This window comes from Sapajus apella, unplaced genomic scaffold (genome assembly GCF_009761245.1).
Source record: "Sapajus apella isolate SASKATOON/1434 unplaced genomic scaffold, GSC_monkey_1.0 scaffold90, whole genome shotgun sequence".
Classification (NCBI taxonomy): Eukaryota; Metazoa; Chordata; class Mammalia; order Primates; family Cebidae; genus Sapajus; species Sapajus apella.
The window spans coordinates 8,683,048-8,696,045 of NW_022437030.1; the positions used below are offsets into that span (position 1 = coordinate 8,683,048).

The 12,998-nt window shown below is 46.2% G+C and overlaps 1 long non-coding RNA gene across 1 annotated transcript in view; it reads right to left on the reverse strand.

Annotated features, from left to right (window-relative positions):
- Positions 1 to 12,998, reverse strand: part of LOC116534943 — an 82,686-nt gene that overhangs the window by 58,881 nt on the left and 10,807 nt on the right. The window lies entirely within an intron of this gene.

The window sequence follows — 12,998 nt, forward strand, 5'->3', positions numbered from 1 at the left end:
CTCCGCCTTGCAAACTCACAACAGCAGGTTTCCAATCATGATTGAAACAAATCCAGAGATAAAAAACGAAGAAAAGAAACAAAGAAGGAAGAGACAGAGACGATTGTTGTTTACAGAGCTTTCAGGACAAGGAGACCCTTTAAAATTAACTACAGGACGTGTTAAAGAGCTTACAAACACCCCCATCACAGCCCTGGGCTGAGCTTCTAAAGGGTGTAGCAACGGGGGACTCTGAGTCTGAGTCAGGGCCCTTCTGTGGCTAAAGCTAGACCTATTCAGGAAGGGTACGACAAGGCTTTTTATAGATGCAGTCCACCTCTCCACATCTGAGCTGGGATTTCTGAAAGCCAGGGCCAGCATGGTGCCACCATGGAGTGGAGATTCCAGCTCAATCATCGATTTCACCAGCAGGAACAAGAAATCTAGAAATATCCCCTGCCCAGGACAGGTATTTGTGGTTCAATGTGTGGCATGTGCCAATGCTGTGTTAGCACAGTAATGAGCAAGAAGTTATGGTGGCATTTAGGCCCTAAGAGAGGAATTCATTAATTAGTCTCTCCACCTCTCTCTCTCAGTTCTCCCAATTTTTTTTTAGACAGGGTCTCACTCTGTTGCCCAAGCTGGAGTGTAGTGGTGTGATCACGACTCACTGCAGCCTCGATTTCTCGGGCTCAAGCTGTCTGCCCACTTCAGCCTCCTGAATAGCTGGGACTGCAGGTGCTTGCCACCAGGCCCAACTAAATTTTGTTCTTGTTTTTGTTTAGAGATGGGGTTTCACCATGTTGCCCAGGCTGGTCTGAAACTCCTGAACTCAAGTGATCCACCTGCCTCAGCCTCCTAATGTGTTGGGATTACAGGTGTGAGCCACCATGTCTGGCCCCCACCTAAACTTTTAATTGCAGTGAACTAGGAGGCTAATATGTAGCATCCTGAGACTTTTGTCTAAATCACCTTGGGCTGATTCTGTTACAGCGGTAGTTCTGGAACATTCAAAGGTGTCAACTAAAGATCAAAGCTCTTGTGTCTTTGCAAGGTCTTTCTATCTTTACTAACTACATTAGCCACCAAAAATTATTTAAGAACCATCAAAGAAATATACACAGACAAGAAATAGGAAAAAAAAAACAGCTTTTTCCTTCAAGAGAGGGAAATTCAGTAAGAAGCATTGGGTCCTTCTTTTAGTTGAATCCTATATGACATGATTTTTTTTTAATCTTACCACCTCAATAACTCTATCAGCAGTATTTCACAGATGGAGGAACTAAGACTCGGAGAAGTGAATGGACTTGTCCAAGGATGATGTGTTAGGAAGTGATAGCGCCAAACATCCAGCCCAGGGCTGTCTGATTTTAAAGTCTGAGCCCTTCCAAATAATACCCACTGGTGTCCACCTTAAAAGAGCCACCTGCCCCCTCACCAGCAGTGTGTGCATTTGGGTAAGCAGGGGCCTGTTGAGCCTGGCTGTTCCTTGAAAATATCAGAGTAAGCTGGACTTAGTGCCTGCCTGGACTTATACTCATCTGTGTTGTCTTCTCTGCCGGTAGTGACAAAAAGTCAGAACATGAAGGGCTCTGCTGTAGACACAGAAAAATACGAGCATGCTCTGTATTCAGATTTATTTCCCCAGTCTGACCTTTACTCTCAACTCTCCAGACCTGTATTTCCACGTGTCCACTCAACAGCTTGGCTTGAATGGCCACTAGACATCTCCAACCCAATATGGCCAATCTACAGTCTTGATGCTTCCCCTCCAGACCTCCACCCTGCCTTTCCCCAGGTCTTCCTTATTCCAGTAAATGGCACTGCCCCTCTTCTATTAATCTAGACAAAAGGTCTAACAGTAGCTCTTTGAGATTCAGTTCCCTCAGAAACAGACCCTGGGCAAGGCTTTGAGTGTGAGTCGTCCGTCTGAGAGGTGCTCTCAGGAAGTGGTGAGAAGTGAGAAGGTGAGATGGAAAAGAAGTGCAACCCATAAAGGGTGTGTTGTCAAGCAAGTTATCAATATGAACTACCGGAGCTTCACCCTGCTGGGAACTCTAGGAGCCAGTGCAGACCTCAAGCCTGTGGGGTGCCAGAACCGGGCTGCCTATACACCAGTTCCCATCAGTCATTAGCTGAGGCTGCCCCTGGGAGATCCTCTGGCCTGCTTTGGGTACATGGGCAGAGTGGGCTCCAGCAATTAAAAGAAACCCTCGGGCAACAAAATGCACAGGCTGGCCCTTGGAAGTGGGGCCTCTAACATGGTGGAGAGAGGACCTATAGATGTGGCATGCCAGTAGCTTCTATAGAATCCCTGATCGCCACCACCCCCTTTCATACCACACAGCCACTCCACTGGAAAAACCTGTGGGCTCTGCTTGCAAAATAGATTCCAAATCTGACCACTTTTCACCACTAATTGCAGAAGACTGGTCTCCCCATCTTCCTTCCTGTTCCCCTATCACCCTTCTGTATTCAGAAGTCAGATGGATCCTTTTATCCATGACTGTGTTATTGTCTGTTCAAAAGCCACCATTGCTTCCCTCTTGGTTGGCACAAACCCACGGTCCTGAGCTTGGCCTGCAGGTCCTGCCGACTCAGCTCTTGTTTCACTCTCTGATGTCACCTCCTCCACGCTTTTCCTTGTTGACCTTGCTCCACTGGCACTGACTAATCCTCAAAAGTGCCAAGCACACTCCCACCCTGGGGCCTGTGCAGGAGCTGCTCCGCAGCCTGGCCTAAGCCTCCCCCAACATCTCCATGGCCACTTCCTCGCTGCAGTTTTCTCACTTCCCTCAAGGGGAAGACCACCGGCCACTCCCACTCTCTTGCTGATGTCATTATTTTTCAGAGTTCTAGCTTCCTAAGAAAACCCCCAGTCACCACCCTTCCTTCTCTACCCTGGGTCTTTAAAGACACCAAAATAGGACAAGGAATAAGGACAGGACTGAGCTGCTTACATCCAGTTTATTCCTCCTAGAACCCATATCAATCAGCCAAGTCACCCCATCTCCCTTGTGGTAGAGTAAGGTAAGGGGACTAGAGACATGGAGCTCCTTGGGATGCCCCCGTGCATGGAGGGAGGAAATCCACAATGGTGTGGTGAAATCCACAATGCTTCTTACACCTGTTGTTATATTATGATAAATCTATTGCATGGATGCCTCCCTCACGTACCTTTTACTGATTCTGTGTGCCTACCCCCAGCCTCTACCACATTTTGCTTCTTCTCCTTCTTCTTTTTCTTTTTTTTTTTTTTTTTTAAAAGGAGTTTCGCTCTTGTTGCCCAGGCTGGAGTGCAATGACACAGTCTCGGCTCACTGCAACCTCCGCCACCCAGGTTCAAGTGATTCTTCTGCCTCAACCTCCCAAGTAGCTGGGATTACAGACTTGCACCACCACACCTGGCTGATTTTTGTATTTTTAGTAAAGATGTAGTTTCACTATGTTGACCAGGCTGGTCTTGAACTCCTGACCTCAGGTGATCCACCTGCCTCTGCCTCTCAAAGTGCTGCCATTACAGGCGTGAGCCACCACACCTGGCCCTACGTGTTTTCCTTCTAAAAGATTCACACCTGCATCTTCCTTGAACCTCTGTAGCTGCCTTGTCCCCATGGCATGCAGAGAGGAAGAAAAATACCCACAATTTACTACCTGACACCCATCCAGCCTGTAGCCAATGGATGTGGGAGTGTAAAAGCCCGGCACCCCTGCTTCAAAGATAGACAGACCCTGAGATCTAATTTATACCCCAGAGCTTCCCACAGGACCAAGCAGAGGTTGGAACCTCACGTGAAGCGGTACCTTTGCTGGCTTCTTCCCCCACTCTTGCCCTGCTTCCCTATGCCCTTACAGATGTCTCCTGGGAGCTCTTTCTTAATAAATTACCTGCACTGCAACCCTTGTCTCGGCATCTTCTTCTGGGAACATAAGACCTAAGGCACTCACTGTTTGTTGTTTGTTTATTTCATTTCCCCTACTAGAATATAAGCTCCCAAGGGCAGGAGTTTTTCTGTTTTGTTCAGTTTTGTATTCTCAGCAACAAGAACAGTGCCTTGTATACAGAAGAGGCTCAATAAATACGTATTGAGTGGATGCGTGAATTTGTGAATGTATGTCAATTGACAGAAATATACCGGGACCACTCCTAAAGAAGGCTATCCCTGTTCTGTTTTATGGTCTGCTATGTCCCTCATGCCTAGAATTATTTGCAGCACAAAGTAGATGCTCAATGAATATTTATTGACCAGCTCCCGTAGCCGCTGTCTGCTCTATTTTAGCAACTGCTTTAGGAAAACAGCTAATATGTCTGACCCCTGCCTGGCTTCTCCCCACCTCCCTCTCAGGCCTTGGCACATAGCAGGTCCTCAGCCTGAGATGGCTGCATTGCAGTTTCAGGACCTACTGAGTGGAGGAAGTGCTAGGGCTTAGAAAACAGGAGCGATAGACCCTATTAAGATGGGGGAGAGACCTCTGGAAGACAGCAACAGCCTAAGCTGGCAGGGAGAAGCGTCTGGGCGCAGCTGGGTCATTGGAAGCCACTAGGAGAATTTGAGGTCCCTGGGTGAGGTAGGCTGGGGAGGGGTAAATTTCTGGGACAATGTTAGATCCAGAGAACGGGGAGCCCCTGGAGGAGGGCAGAACAGAGGGGGAAAGGTGATGCCACTGGTGAGTGTTAGGGCCTGCTGGGCAGGAGAATATTTGTGGGGGAGTAGTTGAACGTCCTGGTAAGCAGAAGCTTATGGGGAGTAATGGGCAAATGGGGAGGGGAAACTTCTAGGGAAATCTTGGGGCTTCGTTGACAGTGGAGGCTTTGGGAAAAGTACTAAGCTTCAAAGGTACTAACACCAGAAAATGTCGGATAAGGGCAAAGAGGAAAATAAGTCTGCGCGCTCTCTGTCTCTGTCTCTGTCTCCGTCTCTGTCTCTGTCTCCATCTCTCTCTCTCTCTCTCTCTCTCTCTCCCTCTGTGTCTCTCTTTTCCTCTCTCTCTCCCTTTGCCTCTGTCTCTGTCTCTCTTTCTCTCTCTCTTGTTCTCTCTCTCACCTTTCTCTCATATTTTTTTCTCTTTGGAGTTGACAAATCACTGTCAGTCAGTGATATTCTCCCGTAAGAAATCTATCTGACACAGAACACAAGGCATGATGTTTATTCATGGACCAGCCAGATTGAATTAAGGCTTGATTTCAGTTTAGAATTTGCTGCAAGAAATGGGACCCCACAAAATAGCAGTGGCTTCAGCAAAACAGAGCTTTACTTCTCCCTAGTGGGATCTTAAGGCCTGTGGTCTGGGTTTGGGGTGGCTCTCCGCAGGTGTGGGAACCCTGTGCCCTCTGCCTTGCCACTCAGCATCATTGCTGCATTTCTCAAGGTGGCTGCGGGAGCGCCAGCCTTTATGGGCAGTTCCAGCCTGCAGGAAGGAGGAAAGTGGAAAGAAAGGTGCCTCCCCCTGGTAAGGGCACTCCCCAGAAGTTGCACACACCACTTCCACATATGCCCATTGAGCAGAATATGGTCAAGTCACGTGATCACATCTAGCTGCCAGAGAAGCTCGGGGCAATGTAGTGCTTATTCCAGGCAGGCAAAGATCCACTTAAAAGTTAAGGGTGTTTCTTATGAAGGAAGAACTGAAAATACCTATTAAGGGACAGCAAGCACACAGATTGTGGAAGCCAACCAGGAAGGTCAGGAGCCTCAGAGAGTCCCTCGAGAGTTGAGCTTACACAGTGTCTTGGTATTTACCACTACATAACAGCTTACCCTCCAATTTGGCAGCCTGAAACAGCAAACACGTTATCTTGGGCAGTTTTTGAGGTCAGGAGTCTAGATGCAGCATAGCTGGGTGGCACTGGCTCTCTAACAAGGCTGCATTCAAGCTGCATTCAAGCTGTCTGCTGGAGCTGAAGTCATCTTAACCTCAACTGGGGCTAGAAAATCCACTTCCAAACTGACTTCACAGGGTTGTTGCTGGAGGCTTCAGTTCCTTGTCTTGTGGGTCTCTCCATTGGGCTCCTCACAACATAGTTTGCTTTCCCCAGACCAAGAGATCCAAGGGAGAGGAGGAAAGGAGGAGGGGGGCAGACAGAGAGAGAAAGGGGGTGAGAGAAAGAGAGGGAGAGAGAGAGAGAGAGAGAGATAGACCATCCAAGATGGAAGCCACAGTCTTTTCTAACCCATTCTCAGAAGAGACACATCCTCCCACCTGTTTTCTTTTGGGTAACAGAGCCCAACCCTGGTACAATGTGGAAGAGGATATGAATCCCAGGAGGCAGATGACTGTGGGCATCTTGGAGGCTGACTACCAACCATGGGTAGGTAAATGAGTGTGAGGGGTTAGGAGATCGTATATCGGTAGAGAGAGTTCCTTGAGCTAGGAAGACTAGGCACAGGCTCAGGAAGGCTAGCTGAGCCTAAAGAGAAGTGATCAAGGGTTAAGGAGTATGTCTCAGTCTTTTTGAGCTGCCATAACAAAATGTCATAGACTGGGTGACTTAAAAATGGCAGAAACTGGTTCCTCACAATTCTGGAGGCTGGGAAGTCCAAGATCAAGGTGCTAGCAGGCTTGGTGTCTGGCGAGGGCCCATTGCTCATAGGTGGTACCTTCTTGCTGAGTACTCAACATGACGGAAGGGGTGAATGAGCTCACTGGGGCCTCTTTTATAAGGTTACTAATTCCATCTATAAGGGCTCTGCCCTTATGACCTGGTCACCTCCCAAAGGCCTCACCTCCTCATGTCATCACATTGGGGATGAGGTTCCAACCTATGAGTTTTTGGTGAAAGGAGACAAACATTTAGACCTTAGCAAAGTACAACAAAATGTTGCCTTCTGATATTCACCTAATCGCCCCAAAGGGAAAAACCTTTCTACCAATTCAAGGAGGGGGACAGTTTTACTAGCATGTAATAATCAGCACTGTTACCCACAGCTCAAGCCACCCCAGACACAAAGCCAAGACCACTAAATGGATAGATGTCCTGGCAAAGTGTGGCACAGGGCACAATCAGAGAAGTGAGCACACAAAGAGCTTCATCAGCTACTCATAGACCCTGCTTGTCTTTTGAAGTGATGAATACACACAACCTGGCCATTCCAGAGCTAACAAGACCCCTCTGGCCCATTACCTGAAACTGGGGACTCAACACCATGCAGATGGCCTGAGTCCATTACAAAGGCAATTAAATGCCCAACTCCATAGCCAGGTGCCAACATGTAGGCCTTTGTGCATATACTTCTTTCAGGAGGGGAAGAATCTTTAATCTTATTTTCTCTCAAGCCTAGGATTACCTGGGAAGCCAGCTTCAGTGACTAGTACACAGAGGCTAATTTGTATGACCATTGCCCACAAGTAGGTGGGGGCAATGATGGCTAAAAGAAACCACATTGCTAGAGACAGCCTGCCATTGAATTGGATCTTAATATTCTAGTCCATGAACCAGCGGTTGCACCAGAGCTTGGTTTTAAAAAAAAGGCAGGAAAAACCCACACACATTCTTTCAATTTCTAAAGGGAAATTTGACTCGGGCTGTAGAACAAAGGACGAAGAAATAGAAGTAAAAGAAAATCAAAGAAAAAGTGATTTGGATTCAAGGGGATCAGATGTTTCATTTATTGCAGGTTGGAGACCTTCAATCAGTCAAATGAAAGGAACATTTGTATTAAAATACCAACGAGGCAGAGAGAAAGCCTTGATCGGGTGCAGGAGGGTTAAGTTACAGCAATCGTGCTGAGAGATATGAACCCACCTTCGAGATTATCTGTTCCCCATATTGAAGGTTTTCTGTGTTACAAACCTGAGATGAAAGATGGTTGTTTTGACGTCTGGGTCTGGAAGCCAGACGCTAAAATTAGCAGCATTCTTGACGTGTGTGCTGCAGGAACATAGAGCCCAGGATGGGGTGAAAATGTACCTGCTTTATTAAAAGGAAATGATGTTAATACAACACTAAGTGCCTAAGTCACCTGTGCAGGCAGGGTGTGGCTGAGAATTATGAAAACACCTTCTTCCAGGCGAGAAGGGGCAGAGAAGGAGCACCACACTGGGAATCGGAGACCAGAGGTATAGCCTCTCCTCTGACCTTGGGATAGTAGCTCCATGATGGCTGGGACTTGGCCTTTCTGGTTCACAGTGCCAGGCATATAGGAGGTGTTTGATAGATGTCAAAAAAAATGCATGAATGAATAAATGAATAGGACCTTGGGCCTCTTTGGACCCAAGTCTTACAAAATAAGGAGGTGGGACTAACTGTGGATTTCTCCAGTGGGATGAATACCACTGATGGTTGGGAATAGCACATGGATGGGTTTGGGTGATACACAAAGACAGGGTATTAAACAGTACTAACTCAGAGAGAGAAAGGTATCACTTTTGAACTCTTTTTTTTATTATTATACTTTAAGTTCTGGGGTACATGTGCAGGTCATGCAGGATTTACACATGCCATGGTGGTTTGCTGCATCCACCCCCCATCACCTGCGTTAGGTATTTCTCCTAATGTCATCCCTTCCCAATCCCCCACCCCCTGCTATATCCCTTCCCTAGTCCTCCCAGCCCCCCAACACACCCCAGTGTGTGGTGTTCCCCTCCCTCACATTGTTCAACACCCACTTATGAGTGAGAACATGTGGTGTTTGGTTTTCTGTTCTTTTGTCAGTTTGCCGAGATTGATGGTTTCCAGATTCATCCATGTCCCCGCAAAGGACATGAACTCATCCTTTTTTATGGCTGCATAGTATTCCATGGTGTATATGTACCACATTTTCTTTATCCAGTCTATCATCGGTGGGCATTTGGGTTGGTTCCAAGTCTTTGCTATTGTGAATAGTGACACAATGAACATATGTGTGTGTATCTTTATAAGAGGATGATTTATAATCCTTTGGGTATATACTCAGTAATGGGATTGCTGGGTCAAATTGTATTTCTATTTCTAGATCCTTGAAGAATCGCCACACTGTCTTCCACAATGGTTGAACTAATTTACACTCCCACCAACAGTGTAAAAGTGTTCCTATTTCTCTACATCCTCTTCAGCATCTGCTGTCTCCAGATTTGTTAATGATCACCATTCTAACTGGTGTTGAGACACCATCTCATGCTTTTGAACTCCTTCTAGCCTCTGATTCTCTCTAAGAGAAAGTCTCAATCAATTACAAATATTTCTTTAACATCTCTGCAATGTTTTCAACCCTCTCTTCATAATGATAAGAGGGGGAGGCCCAGCCTCACATCCTCAGCAGGTAACAGCATCCAACTCCATTTTATAACCTGATTTCTTTCCTTTGTACTTACTTTCACAGTTGCCTTTCTATTTAGGGCAAGGGACAGTGGTTTTTCCATGGCAGAACTGATCTTTTTAAGTTTTCTTTGTCAGACAAATGTTTCTAAGTAAACACGAATTGATGTTTCCACCATTAAGGAAATAACAGCTCCAGTGGGATGCAGAGATGGAAAATATCATGATGATGAGACACGGTTTGGAAAAAAAAGGAAAACTGTCCCAGCTGACCTTGAAGGGCCCTTCTGGAAACATTAAGCATCCAAAGTCTAGGACTCCACTCTTCTGGTTTGTGTAGAGCAAATCCAGCAGTCTCCAGCAAAGAGGTAACTGCAATCCAAACCTTTGGAAGATGAACTTATTCATTTATCCATTTATTCATTCTTTCAAAGTCTTTATCAAGAGCATATTATATGCACACTGCTGTTTCAGGCACTGTGATAGTAATGAAAGAAAAATAGGGGGAAAAAATCCCTGCCCTCATGGAGTTTCTGTTTTAGTGGTTTGAGGCAGGATAGGGAACAGGGCAGGTAAATGAAGCACTTAGGATGTGTAATGTAAGGAGGCACCTGCCCTCAGGGTTGTGGATGACCTTGATCTGACTTGAGGAGAGTTCCCCACCCTGACTATAACCTGGCATGTTGTCAACATTCTGGGGGCCACAAATCCTGTCCCCAGAGTGTCTGGTGAGCCCCCAGACTAGTATTTGGGGGGAGCAACACAGATTACTCCCATGCATATCCAGGATTGAAAACCACTGACATGGACCAAGAAACCCTCAAAATATTTGATTTGGCACCTCTCAAAGGCATCAGCCTTCTTAGCCACTAAATCAATCATTATTTACCAAATAAATTAACTAGTGAATGAGTCTGTATGTTGTCACTCACCATAATGTCCTCTGCCCCCTCACTAGGTGTCAGGTGCTATCATTCACTTTTTTTTTTTCTTGAAATAAATTCTCATTCTGTCACCCAGGCTGGAGAGCAGTGGCTCAATCTCAGCTCACTGCAACCTCTGCTTCCCAGGTTCAAGCGATTCTCATGTCTCAGCCTCCCAATAGCTGGGATTACAGGCATGTCCCACCACGCCCAGCTAATTTTTGTATTTTTAGTAGAGATGGGGTTTCACCGTGTTGGCCAGGCTGGTCCCAAACTCCTGACTTCAAGTGATCCACCCATCTCAGCCATCTGAAGTGTTGGAATTACAGGCATGAGCCACCACGCCTGGCCTCATTCATTCTTTACACTTCTTGTTTCAATCATTACAATCACTTACAAGGATAGGTATTACTATCATCATCACCGCCTTTTGCAGATAAGGAAACTGAAGGAAAGAGAGGTTAAGGAGCTTAACCCCAGACCAACACAGCTAACTTTACCCAAGCTAACTTAGCCAAAGAAAACCCAGAAAGGCCATGCTCCTAACCACTGTGCCCTGCTGCTTCTCTAAGGGATGAGTCTCAATGCCTGGGGACTTGGGCACAGGAGTCACAGGAAAGAGGGTGCATGCAAAAATGAGTGTAGTAAGGCATCCTTTGCACCTTAAAGACAGCACATAGGAATACTTGTCCTTCCACCAAAAAATGTGTCCCTTCTCATTCTTCTCCAATCATGAGGCTCATTCTAGGTTCATTCTGCTTCCATGTCTGTTGAAACTACAGCCATACAACTGTGGTCCTCTGTATAAGGAAAAAATAACAGGGCAAGCACAATATTACATAATAACACATCCCCTGGTATTGGGGAAGTCTTGGGGCATGGTGGGGAGTGTGGCAATTTGGAAAGAGGAGCCTGTCCAATGTTTCCAGATCTCCTGACTTATCAAAAGAAACAAAAACTTAGATTTAGTTGTGATATCTTCAAATTTCCATGGAGTTCTAATTTTATAAATAACTGCATAGGCTAAATACATGTTTTGGAAACCCTGAGCATGAAGTCTTCTGGAAATGGCCAAGCTGGAGAAAAGGTCCTAGGAATCTGCTCTAAGATCATTTTGTGATCTAGGACAAACTCTCGGGTTTCTCTGTGCCATGAATCTAAAGCTGCAAGAAGGATATGAAAAATATTAATTTTTCATTCTTCAACTTTTAGCAACAACTTCTATATATTAAACACTGTGCCAGATGGGGGATTTAAGGATTAAATCAATATGCTTATCATTGAGTGATGGAGATGCTAGACTGTGAAGTCTAGGTCCACAGGGTAAGAGCAGCTGTGAAATAAGAAAAGGGAGCACAGGGGAAGGCCGGTAGTTCTCCCTGGAAAAGATGATGCTTCAACCAGAGATTGAAGGCTCAATGTTACTCTCCCAGGCAGCAAAGGCAGAACAAAAGTGACTTTTCCTTGTTTCCAAAGTGTTCTGTAGACCAATACAACATGAATCTTTTATGAGTTTGGAAAACATGCATAAACTCCCATAAATTGAAGAGTGAGCAAACTCATCCTACAACCCCCAAAACCATCTTTGTCTCACATATTAATTACAGGATGAGTATCCCAAATCCAAACATCTAAAATCAGAAGTTTTTTGAGCACTGACCTGATGCTCAATGGAAATGCTCATCGGAGTATTTCAGATTTTCAGATTTAGGATGCTCAACTGGTAAGCCTAATGCAAATATTTCAAAATCCAAAAAAGACTGAAATTCAAAGCACTTCAGGTCTCCGGCATTTTAGATAAGGGATACTCAACCTGTAATTATCTAGGTGTAAAACCAGACTTGTTGGATTTTGGACTTTTCCCCAGAGCTGTTTTCCCCTCCTCTGTCTTCCTGGAGTCACCAGCGTCCAGGCCAGATTACACATTTTGGTGCTGCCTCTAGCTCTACCCTTTTCCTCTCCCTGCATATGTGACCCAGGGAAGGGTCCCTCTCTTGGCACTGACTTGCTGGCCCCCCAGCCATGCCTCTGCCAATCAGACTTTGGTCTCCTGCATGGACTCTTGCTGTTGTTTTCTCTCGGCTCCTCCTGTCTCTCGTCTCTCCTCCAGTCCATCCAATGCTCTTTCCAAAACTCAGATCTGACCACATTGCTCTCTGGTTTAAACCTCCAATGGCTCCCACTGACATCAGATCTAAGCCAGCAGTGGAGCATGGCATTCGCACTCTGGGCCCTGCCTACCCTTCTTCACCATTCCTCCTTTTGCCAACACTCCCCTGAAGCCTGCACTCGCGGGTACACTAAATTCCTACTCATCACACACTCCCTTAACATGCCTGGCATCTCCCTAGCTCTGTGGCCTGCTATGGGTTCTTTTCTCATCTTTACATTACTTTCCTGCCATTTTTAGTCATAGAACCATGGCCATGCCAAGTATTCCCTCCTCTGGAAACCTCCTCTTTCTATTGTCCCCTGCTGTCCCCCATCTCCCCCACGCTGGGGCACAGCAGGCTAGAGATAGGAGAGGAGAAGGAAAACGAGGAAGGCAGGTGGGGTCTTGAAAGAGAAGGAAAAGCCTTTTGAAAAAGCCACTTTTGCAAAACCTCCACCCCAACCCAGCAGAACCCTTTCACCAAGCGTGAAGACCCACTCTCAGAAAGAGAAAGCAATTTCACACGTTGGAAAAAGGCCCATGGCAGAAGAAAAGGAAAAGCCATCAGTTGGCAGTAGGTGCTTCAGAGATCCAGCAGGAAAGCCTGATCAAATGGGAGATTGGGACATTTCTGGGAAGTATATGGGCCCCAGCCCTCCCTGGCTGATACTCCTTTCTGAGGAGCAGGGCAGCCAGCTCTCCAAAAGGC